This window comes from Pinus tabuliformis, chromosome 9 (genome assembly GCF_031772625.1).
Source record: "Pinus tabuliformis cultivar Carrire ecotype Pingquan chromosome 9, CPIR1, whole genome shotgun sequence".
In the NCBI taxonomy this organism is placed as follows: Eukaryota; Viridiplantae; Streptophyta; class Pinopsida; order Pinales; family Pinaceae; genus Pinus; species Pinus tabuliformis.
The window spans coordinates 1,937,933,002-1,937,945,661 of record NC_142307.1 but is presented as its reverse complement, the minus strand read 5'-3'; the positions used below and the strand labels follow the sequence as shown (position 1 = coordinate 1,937,945,661).

Sequence of the window (12,660 nt, the reverse complement as noted above, 5' to 3'; positions counted from 1 at the left end):
ATTTAATTATATAATTTTATTGTCATATATCATTAATTTTATAAATTTAAATGTATTATTTATTTTATTTAAAAAAAATAATTAAATTTAAGAAATGCTAAAATAATTTAAAAACAATAAAGATAAATTAATTAAAATAGATAATAAGATAATTGTTTTATTGTATTTCTTAAAACAATGAAAAGTTTTATCATAATTTACTTGTCAAATCAATAGGCAGGACAATTATTATTGGCTACTATAAGTAAATGTATATCAAGTCATCACCATTATTCAAGTAAAACAATGGCACTTAGAATAACTTATTAGTACTCCATAAAGGGGTAGGATTTAGCTCTTGCAAAAATGATTTTTATTTCAAAAAATAAAAGTAATTTATATCCTCTTGAAATTGAACATTTTGATTTATAACAATTCTATTGTGAAATAATTTATAAGATAAAGGAATAAGTGAAGTGTGTCTAGTGAAAAGAGGAGAAAACCTGAGAGAGATCCATTTTAAGTGATATGGTTGGTGTTGACCCAAGATATTCAAACAAAGCATTGTTATGATAAGCCATCATATTAGACTATGATATTAATAAACCATGGTATTAGACTATAGAAGCCATGGTATGAGAGAGATCCATTTTAAGTGATATGGTTGATGTTGACCCAAGATATTCAAACAAAGCATTATTGTTATGATAAGCCAAGCCATCATAGTAGACTATGATATTAATAAACCATGGTATTAGACTGTAAAAGCTGATGGTATTGGACTAATTGGTCCATTCCATTATATTATATTATATTGATACATTATATTATAACAATATAATAATGATTTATATGAGTATAAAAATAGGTATAGATTTAGAGATTCTTATAGCTATTCGACCAACAAAGTAAAGTAAAGTGAAGTAAATATTGAGATTTGTTGTCTGGGGTTTGATTGGGTAACTACGCTTAACCTCCTCATAGCATAGCATAGCAGAGATGGGCGCCGAAGCTTTTCCTCGTAGCATAGCAGAGATGGGAGGCGTTGATTTGGAAGGTTTCAGGAAGTTGCAGAGGGCAGATGGCTTCGCTTCGATCCTTGCTATCGGCACTGCCAATCCACCCAATGCTGTGGATCAGAGCACATATCCAGATTACTACTTTCGAATCACCGGTAACGAGCATAACACAGAGCTCAAGGATAAGTTCAAGCGAATATGTAAGTTTCAGTTTCTGTTTCTTCATGAATCAATCATGTGAACAAATATTATTCTATTCTCGTTACAAAAACCTGAACCTGTTTTCTTTCATGTAAAGAAGAAATATTATAATTCTGAAATCTGCCATACTTAATCAATATTAGCGTAGCGTCACTTTTCAAATTTAGAGTCAAACAAGTGAGAGATTCCGAAATCTGCACTGCCTCTGCCTCTGCCTCTGCCTCAATGTTGGCGTGACTTTTCAGATTTAGAGTCAAACAAGTGAGAGATTCCGAAATCTGCACTGCTTACTTTTCAAATTTAGTGGCTGTAACTTTTTATTATGTTACTCGAATGATTGAATTAAATTACAATATAGGAATGGTTTAGTTACTTAAATGATTGAATTAAATTACAATCTCGGAATGGAATGGTTTAGTTAGTGACTATAACGTTTTTTTTTATATCACGTATATAACTAAATTTCAATATGGTAATCGTTTATCAAATTTAGTGAGTGTTCTAACTAGTTATTGTTAACGTAGAATTATATGTGAAATTATTATTATCATTAATTTAATGCTGGTTAATGCAAATTATATATAATATTTAGTTTTAAAAAATAAATATTTATATTTTAATATTATAAAAATTTAATTAAATTATAAAGATTTTTTAATATTATTAAAAAAATAATATTTTCCAGATATTAAGTTGATTATAACTTAAAACTATTGATTATCATCCAAGATTTTGGATACAAAAATGATGTTAGTTTTTCTAATCATCATACATATGGCTCCATGCAGGTGAAAGGTCGGCAATAAAACAAAGATACATGTACCTGACGGAGGAGATTCTCAAGAAGAATCCCGATGTGTGCGCGTTCGTGGAGGTGCCATCGTTGGACGCACGGCAGGCGATGCTGGCTGTGGAGGTGCCCCGGCTCGCAAAAGAGGCGGCTGAAAAGGCCATTCAGGAGTGGGGGCAGTCCAAGTCTGGGATCACTCATCTCATATTTTGCAGCACAACGACTCCGGATCTACCCGGAGCAGACTTTGAGGTAGCCAAGTTGCTCGGGCTGCACCCGAGTGTGAAGAGAGTGGGCGTGTTCCAACATGGCTGCTTCGCCGGAGGCACCGTTCTTCGACTGGCGAAAGACCTTGCCGAAAACAATCGAGGAGCTCGGGTGCTGGTCATCTGCAGTGAAACCACCGCCGTTACCTTCCGTGGACCCTCCGAGACTCACCTGGACAGCCTGGTGGGGCAAGCTCTGTTTGGCGACGGTGCGTCTGCCCTCATCGTGGGAGCTGATCCCATCCCTCAAGTGGAGAAGGCCTGTTTCGAAATCGTTTGGACATCCCAGACAGTTGTTCCTGACAGCGACGGAGCCATCGGTGGGAAGGTGAGAGAGGTCGGACTGACCTTCCAACTCAAAGGCGCGGTTCCGGATCTTATCTCTGCCAACATTGAAAACTGTCTGGTGGAGGCGTTCAGTCAGTTCAAAATATCCGACTGGAACAAGTTGTTCTGGGTTGTTCATCCCGGAGGACGTGCCATCCTTGATCGGGTGGAGGCCAAGCTCAATCTGGATCCCACAAAACTGATACCCACCAGGCACGTTATGAGCGAGTACGGAAACATGTCCAGTGCGTGCGTCCACTTCATATTGGATGAGACGAGGAAGGCGTCTCTACAAAACGGATGTTCAACCAGCGGAGAGGGATTGGAAATGGGAGTCCTGTTTGGATTCGGGCCGGGCCTCACCATCGAAACAGTGGTTCTCAAGAGCGTTCCCCTTTAACAATTAAACTACTTTCACACAGAATCGAAGTAGCTAATGTTAAGAATAAATGTGAGCAGGCTCATAGAGTGTTTCTCCAACTATCTATTTTTACTCAAGAGTAAATTAAATTATGTGACCTGGATATAATTATAATTATAATTATAATTATAATTAAGTATAGTTTGAGTGGATTTAATGATTCTTAACATGCATTTCCTCTTAATAGGGCATAGATGCAAATCCTAAAGGGTGAAGTATGTACATCTATAATAAATTTAAGTAGACAAATTGTTGTGTAGAAAAAAATCTCATAAGCTTGTCGTGACTAATCCTTTCTCTCCTATTTAAGGTGAAGTATGTACATTTCTAATAAATTTAAGTTGACAAATTACTGTGCATGAAAAAATATCATATTTACATTGTTAATAAATTTAAGTTGACAAATTAGTGGGCATGGAAGAAATATCATATACTTGCTAGGTCTCTCATTTAAGGTTAAGTTTGATTACTCTCCCTATAATGTTTCCTTTTAATTAAATTGTTATTTTTAAAAATTCAATTGCATAATAAATCCATTCTCATAAATATCTAAATAATCACAACTACTAAATCAAAACCAGCAGCACGGCTGCTAGTACTACTTCCCACATATTCAAGATTAACTTCTTCCCTTCAAATTCCTTCACACAACAAATTAAATCACTAAGAAGAGAAAGATAGTCATCAAAACACTTACCCCATGATACACCTCACACCCCATGATACACCTCACATTACTAATATCAAACCAGCATAGATCCATCATAATCTAGGATCTGTTAAGTGCAAAAAAAAACCAAATTTTTAGAGGTACAAACCTTTAAAAAAATATATTTTGCTACCAAATTGTAAAAGAATCAAACTGTATTACCTAATTTCCATATTTCGGTGGCCAATTTAGGGAAATTTGATACCTACCCAAAATAAAAGATGAGTAAACGAAAAAAAAATAAAATTTGAACGTACCAGCATAACTCAACTTTTTGAAGTCTTCCGTTTGCTATAGTTCCAAATTTTAAGTGAAATTTTTTATTTTTAGTTAATAAAATTCATGACTACCCAAAATAAAAAATGAGTGAATGTAAAAAATTATTTTGAAAGCATAACTTCGATTTGCTATAGTTCCAAATTTTAAATAAAATTTTTGATATTTAATTCATAAAATATATTTACTCATTTTACACCCTCACTAAATTCACTGAATTGAAATTGTGGAAAGGAGATCTTAAGCGATCTCTGTCGAGAACAGAACCTCCAAATTTGACCACAAGAGGACTGAGGACGGCATAGTTGAAAACCGCCTCATATTGATATTGCTATTGATATTGAGTGTCCAGAACCGCCAAATTTATTGATATTGACTGTGGAGAACAGAACCTCCAAATTTGACCAGAGGAGGGAGGACGTCAAAGACTAAGACTAAGACTTGACATGTAATTATTTCCGTACGTAAACTCCTCCATCCATGTACGTACGTCACTGATGCCTTTTCCATGGACATGTAATTATTTTAATATTCCACGTGTTTAATTGGTTCCGTACGTAAACTCCTCCTTTTCCTCTTGACACCGACCGACTTGATGGATAATCTGATTTACACTCTCCTCTCCTGGGAGTATGTATGAATATTCAAAATCCACACGTTTCTGAATTATAGTCTCCTCTCCTGGAGTATGTATTCTGAATTACAGTCTCCTCTCCTGGAATATTCAAAACCCATTCATCCACGAAATATGGATTTAAAATTTTAGATATTTACATTATTTTTAAAAATGTGGTACCTTATTTATTTAACATTATAATTTATAATTTAAAGAAAGGATATGTAATTTAAAGAAGTTTAATGGTTAGCAAAATGTGTTTTAAATTCCAAGAGGATACAATTTCACTGTATATTTCTTTCTTTCTTAATAAAATGTTATAGTTTTAAGGCTATGTACTTCTTTATAAATTTTAAATTTTAACAATCAAAACACCACTCCACTTTCATAAATAAACAGAGAGATAATTCAATATCAAATTGACCACTATTACTAAAGTTAGTTGGATATCAAATTCACTGCAATTACTAAAGAAATAATGCCATTGTGACCACTAATGACTAAACATTTAGAGGAAATAAGTTCAACTAAATATGTTTTCCACCTATTATAGGTTGTGGAACACTCCTACATGACCTTCATGATCATCCACATCCACACTTAGTCTCATAAAAAAGTAAAAGATGTTTCTTTTCTTTTTGTGACTTCCCCTTAATCATGTATGCTACCATCTCCATGCTAGATGTCAATATTGGCCACTACTAAAACTTGATAAATATCAACTACTAAAGTAAAAGATGTTTCTTTTCTTTTTACACGGTTATAATAATTTTTCATGTGTTTTCTCTTTCTTGGACAAGACTAGTTAAGGTTTTATTCCAATTGTAAATCACCCCTCATAGAGGGTCTCTATCCTGGTGGGGGTGTACCCTGGCGTACTTTGGATTAATTCAGACTTGATGGGGTTTCCCTACATCTCGCACCCCGATCGGGGGTCTGGGCAAGTGTTTGGAGGCACTAAGAGTTGTGTCTCCTGTCTTGCTCCAGGATCACTTCCAAGGGCCTGAACCTCCCATTCGTGGGTTGAAGCAGCCAAGTTATCTCGAGAGGGTCATTTTGGTGAGCACACCCCCAATTTTCAAAGAAGTCCATAGTTCTCCAGCTATGGCTGAGATTGTCCCATTTAGCTCCCTGGCTCAATTTTTTAACCACGTTGATTACTAACCTGGAGTCTCCTTCCATTACAATATTCCTATATCCCAATTTGATAGCTTTGTGAAGGCCTTGTCGAACAACAACAAATTCGTCTTCATTATTACTCGCATATGCACAGTGATCAGCATAGATTAGACGGGTTTTTGTCCCAGAGTCTTGCAAGAGGCCTCCAAGTCCTGCGGGACTCGGGTTTCCCTTCAATGCTCCGTCAACACTTAAATTGATGAATCCCTCTAGGGGGCAATGAAGTAATTGAGTGAGTCCATTCCCCTCGTGTTGAGCTTCTAGGAGGTTGGGGCAATCATCACCACTGATAGGTTCATACGATGAAGAATTCTAGCCTCATGGGGAGCCACTTTCCAGTTGTCAGGGTGTCATTTATCTGCCATGATTGTTTCCCGTATGTTCTAGATGATCCCTTCCCAATCAACTTTCTAGGGAAGAGGGTGATTCTTAAATATTCCGCGGTTCCGTTCTTTCCATATAGCCCATAGAGTTAACCCCAAGGTGAGCCCCCAAGCTCTGCTGAGTATTGGGTTGGAGAAGAGTCATGTTCATGATAAGAGGATAGTTTATTGAATGCTATGCTTATCTTGATTCATTATTCCAAAGAGATCCTCCACCTATCGCCATTTTTTCTCAGCAAAGGGGCATCAGTTTAGCATGTGTTACAGATCTTCATTTTTTTGTTTACAGAGGATGCAATATGAAGGTCCATATATAGCCCTTTGTTGAAGTTGGCCCCAGGTAAGAATTCTACCCTTGCAAACTAGCCATAAGAAGTAGGCCACCTTCGGTCACCAACCTCCTTTCCTAATCTTTTTCCAAATGAGATTGTGATGCCCCTGTTTCTGACCTATCATGAGATCATGTGCCTCCTTAATATTACAAGTGCCTTTTATAGTATATCCCCATCTTAGGATGTATGGTCCATTTAGGATAGAGAGTTTCCTAGAGTCTAGTTCCCTTTCCAGCGGGTTCCATTGTTCCGAATCAAGGGCCTGGTGCCAATCCATTTGTTCCTTCAATTTCCTCCATCCTTCACTAAACAATTCTTATTTCCAATATTGATCTACCATATGGAAGTTCCTTCCATTTGTGTACAGAAAGAGGTCGCTTAAGTCCTGTTTCCCAAGAATTTTACCTTGTTTTTGCCATGAGCCTTCCCAGAACAAGGTCGTTTTCCCATTTCTGATCTCTTAGAAGACATGTTGTTGTATGAGATCTCTTTTCTCGACTTCCATATTCAAAATTGCTAAGCCTTTAGGTGGGTCACGATATACGAGGATATATTATGTTCGATTTGGCATGTTGTATTTTCGTGTCCATATTTTTTCTAGAGGTCGGGTTCACCTCTTATCCAATGTCACTATACTTTGGCTCCCATTACTTGATTCAGAGTATAGGGGTCGCAGAAACCCAAACCTCCTTCCATATTAGTCTTAGTTAGGTTGGGGTATGATACCAAATCCCACTTCTTTACTTTCTGGGCTCCTCCCCATAAGAACTTTTTAAAAGTTTCCACCATCCTTGCGTAGGAGGTTTTTGGGGCTGCCATCCCTGAGAGTTGGTAGATTGGAATAGATTGGAGAACGACTTTGAGGAGGACCATGTAGCTATGCAAATTTAGGATTCTGAAGGCCAAACTACTGAGTTTCCCACTGATTTTTTGGACCAGAGATTGCCAACAAGAGGTTTTTAGAGAATTCACAAACAAGGGAATTCCAAGATATTTGGAGGGGAGAGATGCCAAAACCAAGAACCCGAGCAAGATATGAATAGATGGTCCCTGGGGTATTGAAATATGAATATGTATGATTTGTCATTATTTATCATAGTCCCTGAAGCATCCATAAAGGCTAGGAGGACCTCTTTTATTTGGCGAGATTCTCGCAGTGATACATGACAAAAAATCATGATATCATCCACGAATTGTTGGTGGGTGATAGGGAGGTCATTGCCCCATAGTCTCAGGCCCCTGAGCTGAAAGGTTCAGGCTTCTGTCTTTAGATAATGGCCTAAACCTTCTGCAACAATGATGAAGAGGAACAAAGAGATGGGATCGCCTTGGCGGAGGCCATGTGATGGGTTAAAGGTTCGGGTGGGGGATCCATTAAGGATAATGGAGTACACGGGGGAGGACACCATAACAGAGATCCAATTAATTCATCTCTGATCAAACCCGAAGGACTTGAGAACATTGTTTGAGATAATCCAAATTTAATTGGTCGTAGGCTTTAGAGAGGTCCAGTTTTATCATCATGCCATGGAGTTTTTGATGCTTCAAGGAATGCACAATCTCCTGAGAGGTGAAAAATCCATATAGGATTTGTCGACCTTCCTTGTTGGTGATAAGGAACAACAATTCAAATTTGATAGGAAGTCTTATTTGATGAGGTGACATCCAAGTCAATAACTACGTTTAGAGGAAATAAGTTTAGTTAAATAAGTTTTGCACCTCTTCTAGGTTGTGGAACACTCCTACATGACCTTGGTGATCATCCACATCCACACTTAGTCTCATAAAAAATAAACTCAATGCCACTGTGACCACTCCTTCCTCCTATATTCAAAAGTTATGTTCTTACGCTCTCCCTTATGCCTTTCATATATCAAATTAAAATATGAATGAATGTTTGGAATGCATATATCAAAAGATGAATGAATGTTAAAAAATATTTTGGATTTTACTTTCTTGTACCACATAAATGTTTGTGTTCTTTCCTCTTAATCCAATTGGGTGGAGGAAAAACCCAATCTGGATCTTAATAGTACTCCGTAATTTTTGAGGTTGCGGAAAAAATCACAGAGGTAACCACAGAACCACTTTAGAAACTGGGAATCTAGCCCTTCTAGTTTCAGAGGGGGATATTTATTTATGATTTAGCTTTGTTTCACTCAACGTATTAGGCTAGCTATTAAGTTTAGGTTTGGTTTTTTTGTGTTGTTGGGTTGAAACTGGGAAGTAAGTCCATTAGGCAAATGGAGTCACAGGTTTTAGGTGATCAAATACATCGTTTACACACTAAACTTACAAGGAAAGTAAGGAAAATTCATTGGATCCTTTAAGATCTATGGTGTGAATGGGAGGAAAAGATTTAGAGATCTAATTAGAAACGGAGAAGTTAATAATTCTGATTTAATCTTTGGGGGAAAACAGAAAAATTATTCTTAAGCTAGAGACAGAGTGTACATTCAAACAAATTATGTTCTTTAACTTCTTACAATAATTCAGATTTTAGAATCATATATGAGAATAAAAGGAAAACAAATTGACAAAGAGAGATGCACTTCACCAATAAAAATGACACAAGAATCCTATAATACAAGTCCTTTTCTTCAAACAAGTCCCAACACCTATTACTTCAATTGATGAATTATTGATACAAATTCTACAAAAAATATCTTCATGAAGTATTGATACAAATTCTCCACAAACTATCTAGCCAGTCACCCAGTCAGCTAACCTGCTGCTCACCCAGAAAACTACGCAACTTTCATGAGTAGTCCCCTAGCTTCCCAGCATCCTTCTCAACTCAAAAACTACGCAAGGATGTTTAGCAGGCCATCCTCCCAGCAATTGCATATTTTTTGCCAACAACACTCCTGAATTCCGCTGCCAGCTCGTTGAAAAAATGTTCCTTTTTTCTCGGCAAGCCTCCTACAGCCCACTCCCATCTCCTTGGAGGAATTGCCTAGTTTTTGTTGCCAAGCCCCTCTACTGCCTGCACTACTTCCCTCAAAAAATTGCGCAGATCTTCCTGCTAGTCGAGCTAGATCCCGCGGACAGTCACTATTGATCTGGATTGTCCATCTCAGTCTCTAAGTGACTTTTGCACAATTTTCAGAGGCAGTGCTTAGAGCCCGCATCCCAGCTTGAAATCTACCTTGCATAGTTTCATAAAATTGTCCTCTCTCCCTGTCACTTGCATACAAAAGAAAATGATAATGCATCATGGTAGACTAGGAGATTTATGGATTTGATGTCGTCTTGTCATGAATGATTGCAGATATAGCTACATGGATGAGACATGACGTGATGAAGAACGAGATGAACAAGGAGAGCACATGTGAGGAGATTTTTCGCGAATGGACAATGCATGCGAGGAGCTATTTTTGAGAACAGACAATGCATACAAGGAGATTTTTTCATGAACGGAAAACGCATGTGAGGAGATTTTTTCGCAAACAAACGAACATGTGAAGCATGCCAAAGTATAGGCGAAGGAGCGATGTGCACATGCAACATCAAGAGAACACCAAGACCATCGAAGACTTCACACACTTTTTCATGTAGAGGTGAAGCTATGATACACCAAGAGGACATCCATTACTCAGCATCACTGCAGCTCGACATGCACACCATTAGTAGCATGAACACACCAGCTTTGTCCTGTCGATTCGTGTCATGAGTCATCTCAGCCACATCACTACTGTGGGACATATTGTTGTAAATCAATTTAATGTAACGTGGAAGTCCAAGAGACCCACATGTAAATCCAAAGAGTCATGTAAATATGAAAAGTCATGAAAGTCAAATAGTCATGAGGGAAGTTGAATAGTTAGAAGGGCTAGTTTTACCCTTGGCTATAAATACTCCTCATTTGTAAATTCAAAATACTTTTCACCTTGACTCCTCCCACATAGCCTTGAGAGTCTGTAATCTTTTCTTTGAGGAGAAAGCAGTGGCTCCAACGCCCCTCTTACAGGGTTAGTGATGTGTAGTGTACCAATGTGTCTTGCAACTTTTGCTTAATTCATAATTGTTTGTAAGACTAATCTTGGAACACTTGTAATGCATGTTGCTTTAACCCGTGTTAAAACAATTGAACCATTTCGGTTTCTCTAATACATATGTTTATGAATATGTGTTGTATAAGTTGTTAACTTTATCTTGCCCACATGGGCTGCCTCACCGGACATCAGACATAACCTTTCCCATAAAATTGCTACAAGGACTGTCACACTCGCACGGAATAATCCATTGAGTGTTGCACGTGTTATCCCTTATTATGTGTTGTGACTACCACATTCGTGTGGAATACTCCTCCAGAAGATGTGCATGTCCTGTCATGTTGCGTGTTTCTGATAGAGTTGGGACTCCTCCCTTTCGACTAGAGACTCACTTCCACCCTTTCCCTCTGTGGTGAAACAACCTTGACACAAGTAACACTACCACTCACTAGGCATGCGAACCTCATTGTTCAAAGACAAAGCAGACCCCTCTCATGTGCTGACAAGCAAGAGCTAAGGCATATATTTAAGATAATGGAAACGAGACCATCATACCAGATGGGACTCCTACACCAAATGGTGTGAGGTCTAGTTGGGACTTCATACCAGGGAGATCCCCTGAACGTTGGCGGGTCCAGTACTTTCAACATTTATGGCACTAGAAGGAGGGCCAGATGACAAGCTGAGCCTATTACATATCGTTTGAATCTCTTACCAAATGGATCATACACAATTCATGCTCCCAGGGTGTTTCTCTCATTTCTTTGTTAATCAACTATCAATCCTCGATGAGCTTCTTGATCACTTTTCCTTGTTAAAGTTTGACGGTGAGGACAGAACATTCGTAACCGAGCACATTTATGATTTTCTTCATTTTTGTGAATCTCATGAAATCGATAGTGATTATCTTGTTTGTGTACTTTTTATTCCTAGCCTTTGAAGGTCGTGCTAATCAGAGGTGTCATACCCTGCCACCTGCTTCCATCCATTCCCTTCTCACTCTCCTCAAAGAGCTCTATCAAGCCTTCAATAACTGTAACCACCAAGATGTCTATGAAAGAATCTCTTGTTTAAGAATGAAGCCTGGAGAATCAGTTGAGGAATTTGCTACCCATTTCCTTCACCTCTGTCAAAAAATTCCTGAGCGGTTTTTGGACCTTGACTTCATGAGCCAGGAGTTTAAACATCCGGTTTGTGATTCCCGACATGGTGAACCTCCCGATTTCCCTTCTCCCTCGACTCTTGCGGACCGTGAGGCCCCTCAATTTGCAAAGGAGGAGCCCAACGCCCTGTTTGTTCCTTGTCCTCCTCCCTTTCCGGTCTCAAAGCAAGTGCCCCCTCATAAGTTCACAAAGCTAAGAAATCTTTGCACAAGGTACCCCCTCACAACAATTGCAAAGCTGAGAAATCTGCACAGCATGTTCCCAACCCATCTTCTCAGTCGTCTCCCGCTCCAACGGTGGAAACTCCTAAATGGATCAGAAATCATATGGCGAAGACTCATTCCCCAATTCCGCAAGAGGACATCACCGCTTATAACCCAAGTCTCAAATCTAATCTACATCTCTTCCATCCTCCTTCATTTACAAGCCATGAGTCCTTGTACCATGACTTGTTTGAACCATCTTCTTCACACGCTAGTTGTGTGCACCCTTGATTCTCAAGATCTTGGCTCATATTGTGGTCATGTGCAAGGAACTATCATTATACAGGCAAAGGAGCAAGAAGGTGAAAAAAAAATCAATTCCTCTTCTATGTTTCGAAATGGTTCACATCAAAACATTGAGCTTCCATTATTGATTGATTCTCAATCCGTGAATCTTGGTGAAACATCATGCATAATTAATTCTTTCGATCAACCTACAATCTTGTGCTGTCATCACTCTCATGCTTCCATTTGTTGTGATGAACACCCAAGCACATCATGTGATCCTTTTTTCTCTCATGTACACTTTACCTCCGATTTGGAATCCACACCAGTCAAAGCAGACATCCATATCAAAACATCCTTTCCACCTCACTTGCCCATGTGTCCTACCATTCACAGTGCATCTACATGCAATGGAGATACCCCCTTTTCTCTTTCTTCTTCATCTCATGAGTTATCTCCTCGATCGAGATAAGGAAGTGAGGTTGTCCATGATGAAGACAGTCTCAACACACATGA

General features: G+C 38.3%; 1 pseudogene across 1 annotated transcript; it reads left to right on the top strand.

The window, feature by feature from the left end:
* Positions 1–867: 867 nt before the first annotated feature.
* Positions 868–2,860, top strand: LOC149156717 (pinosylvin synthase-like; annotated as a pseudogene). The gene is made up of 2 exons (XR_016262324.1): positions 868–1,198; positions 1,988–2,860. The product of XR_016262324.1 is annotated as a pinosylvin synthase-like (transcript).
* Positions 2,861–12,660: the final 9,800 nt, after the last annotated feature.